Source organism: Capra hircus, chromosome 3 (assembly GCF_001704415.2).
Source record: "Capra hircus breed San Clemente chromosome 3, ASM170441v1, whole genome shotgun sequence".
Lineage (NCBI taxonomy): Eukaryota > Metazoa > Chordata > Mammalia > Artiodactyla > Bovidae > Capra > Capra hircus.
The window spans coordinates 110,370,740-110,374,340 of record NC_030810.1 but is presented as its reverse complement, the minus strand read 5'-3'; positions in this window follow the sequence as shown (position 1 = coordinate 110,374,340).

The following is a 3,601-nucleotide window of genomic DNA, read 5'->3' as shown; positions in this document are numbered from 1 at the left end:
GAGCAACAGGGTAGCTTTAAATAGGCCCCTCTCCCCCTCCCCCGCCTTCCCCTTCTCGGGAAAGAAACGTTTGTTGAAACAGGATCTCTGAGGACTCCTCCCCTCCCGCCCCTTAAGCAACTGGCCCGTGGAAGGTCCATTTGTCCCGCTGGGTGCTCCCCCTGGGCTCCCCTCACCCTCCGAGGCCTGGCACCACTGCCGACAGCAGTGGCGGGGAGGCTGCGCCCTGTGGGGAACGTGCCCCTCGGGATGGGCACGGGGGACCAGTCCTCTCGGCCTTGTAGGGACCGGAGCCCATGAGGTGCGACATCTTCCTCTCGATTTCCTGATGGGGAAACTGAGGCCCAGGGAGACTGAACGGTTTGAGCTTATGAAACAGAATCAGAACCCAGGTCTCCCGAGTCTGTATCTAACCTCCCAGAGAAAGAAACGGAGACTGTTTCCTGCACTGTTAGGCGGTGGGATGGCCGAAGCCAGGGTAAGGTTGCGTTGGAGCCCCAGGCCGGCCCTTAGATACAAGAGTCAGAGACAGTTTCAGGAGCAGCACGGAGTCTGCTTGCAGACAGAGGCCAGAGGGTCTCCCCAAGCCCTCCAGGTGCACCTTTCCAAAGTTTGAGCATCAAAACTCGCAGGATCTGGGAGGTGGCTGGTGGAAGGGCAGGCCGGGCCTCCTGGACAGACCAGTAGGCCTTCCAGAGAAGATCTCTCTCTGGGTTTCCTTCACCCTGGTTACAGATGGGACACATTACTCGCTTAGTGGCTAACTGAGAGCTCTGGGCTGAAGCTACACCTGGGGTTGTTGGGTACCTGAGGAGAAGCCCATAAAGAGGCAAATGGGGAGAGTCAAAGAGGGATGTGGAGGTCAGCATGCTAACAAGTACCAGACTTGTGAACTAGAAAGGAGGGCAGCTGCTTCCTTACTGGGGGGCAGGGTGGAAGGGAAAGGAAGACGAGTCTGCAGCAGGCAGGATGGCGGGGAGATACACAGGGACCTCTCTGCAGGGAAGCCTGGGAGAAACTGAGGCAGTGCCTGGGGAGGCGGGAGGGCTCTGGTAGCTGACACCAGCCAGAAACAGGGGTAGAGGAGGTGACCAAGACAGGACCCCGTGGTGTCGCTGCTCATCTGTCAAAAAAGCCAAAGAACCGGGGGCCAAAGGAAGAAAGGGAAATCAGAAGGGGCAGAGAGAGAAAACAAGTCCTGCCTTCTGCCTTCTCGTGGAGGCTGTCAGAGGACAGGGTTCTCCTGGTGGAGGGAAGCCAGTGGGCTGGGGTCAGGTCTGAGCCCTGGCGAGTAAGCTTCAAAGGAAGTTAGGAGAGGAGGGCGGGAGTGGGGCCCTCCAGCCGGACGCCTGAGGTGTCTGCTGGCAGGACTGGTCCTTGCTGGCCCCAGAGGGAACGCCCCACAGAGGGATTATCGACCTCTCCTCCAGCAAGTCCACTCTCAGGGCACAGGGTTCATGTTTGAATTCCCCAAATAACTGGCCCCCTCCGGGCCAGCGGTTGGGATTTTCCATTACAGGGATCCAGTAGGTCATGCCCAGCGTCTGGCCTCCTTCTCTTCCTGGGTTACAGCAGGAAGGGTGAGTGGAAGGGGGCAACTCCCTTCTCTGCACCGGCCCCTCCACCGACCTTGACTTTGGACCTGGGGAGATCAGGTAGTGAGAGGAAATAACAAGGAGAAAATAGATCCCAGTTCAAGCCTCGGTGTGTAGAGAGAGTGAGAGAAGTAATTGGAGATGCAGCAAGAAGGCTCATGGTTAGACAATAGGAGGGACTGCCTGAAGAAGTCGGTGAAAGAGAGACCCACAGGTGGGGGACAGCCTTGCCCTGGGTGGACCAGAGATGACTTGGGATTTAGGAAGCAGCTACTCATCGGTTCCTGGGTCAGAGTGCCCGGGTTATCTTCTGCCCTGCCCTCTGCAGGACACAAGGTGAGACAGGGCAGGCCAGCTTCCAGCACTGGGTTCTCAGGGTTTTCACACCCCATCCTCATCCCTGCTGGCACCTCCCAGTACTGCCCAGTCCTTCCAAGGTCCTGGCTCTGGTCCTTGTAGCCAGGCCCAACACCAGAAGGGGCTGTGCCCTTCCTCTGCCCGCAGAAACCTGGTGAAGGGGGGAGGGTCCCTGCCTAGCCCAGCAGTTGGGTGAGTCTAGCAGCTAGTGGTAAAGAATGCAGGAGACCTAAGAGACGTGGCTTGGATCCCTGGGTGGGGAAGGTCCCCTGGAGGACGGCATGGCCACCCACTCCGGTGTTCTTGCCTGGAGAATCCGTGGACAGAGGAGCCTTGCGGGCTACAGTCCATGGGGTCGGACAGAGTCAGACACGACTGAAGCGACTTAGCATGCACACACATACACGCAGTCCTAAGGGCGCTGCTACGTGCATATCTGGGACTCAGACAAAGCAAAGGAGCACAGGACCCAGGGCCCATCCCTCGCCTGTGTAGGGTGTCCCTGGCCTCCCTCCCTGCCCAGGACAGTGTGGAGGCTCTGGGAGGTCATCCCTTCCTCCTCCTCCTCTGCAGACCTCCAGGACATCAACCAGAGTAGACGCCACCTGGTCTTTTGATTTGGGGTGCCTGGTTGGGCTCCTGCTTCCTTTGAACACAGCCAGTGGTGCCAGCTTGGACCAGTGCCCTTGGGGTAAGAAGAGGGAAGCAGAGCAAGAAAGACTTGGAAGTTGGAGGTGGGAAGTCCAGGGAGAGGGGGCTGGGGGCTGGATCTGAGAGAAAGTCTTAGATCAGAAAGCAGGTCCATGAAGGAGAGGCTGTGTGGTCCTGAACCAAGTGTTCTGTTGGTATGGGAGGATCTGGGAAGGAGGTGTGTGCGTGAGAGCGAGACAGGAGACAGGCAGAGGAGGGTATATTCTTGTGTGTGTGCAGACGTGTGCCAGTCAGTGACGGAGGGCTGCTGTGTGTAGGGAAGAGCCTGTGGGAAGGAGCCGAGTAAACTCCTGAGGAGAGGGTGTCGTCAGTGTGGTAACACCCTGTCCTCTGCGTTCCTGGTGTGCGTGTGTGGCTGGTGCGGAGCACGTGTGGAGTCAGGCGGGTGTACGTGAGAGTCCATGGGAGAATGTGCGTGTGCACGGGGAGGGGGTGGGGACGCCGCTCAGCTGCAGATGGGCTTTCAAGGTCTCCAAGAAACAGTTTTGTTTCCTAAGTGACTGGCCTCCTGGGGCCTCCAGCCCAGACTTGAAGGTTGTTTCAAGATCATGAAAGAGCGCGAGGGAGGGTGAGTGGGAGGCAGGAAGCACTGGGAGGTGCTATCACTGCCGCCCCTGGCCCTGCGCCCACCCCTCACCCCACTTCTCTGCCCCAGTCCCTCCATCTGGGCCTGGCTCTCCAGTCCTGCTTGCTCTTCCTCGCCTCCCTTTGTCAGCCCGCTCCAGGCAGTCTCTCCTCTCTTCCGTCATTCCCTCCCCTCCCCGCTGCTCCCCCTCCCTCCCATTGCTCTTCAGGGTCTTGTCACCACTGCCAGGCTTCTGGGGCCTTCTGGGGGAGTGAGTGAACAAGCTCTCCTCGCTCTGGGAGGCTGGCTAGGGTGACAGGATGATTGGGAGCAGGGCAGGCCTGGGCTGTCCCAGAAAGCTGCCTCTTTTCCC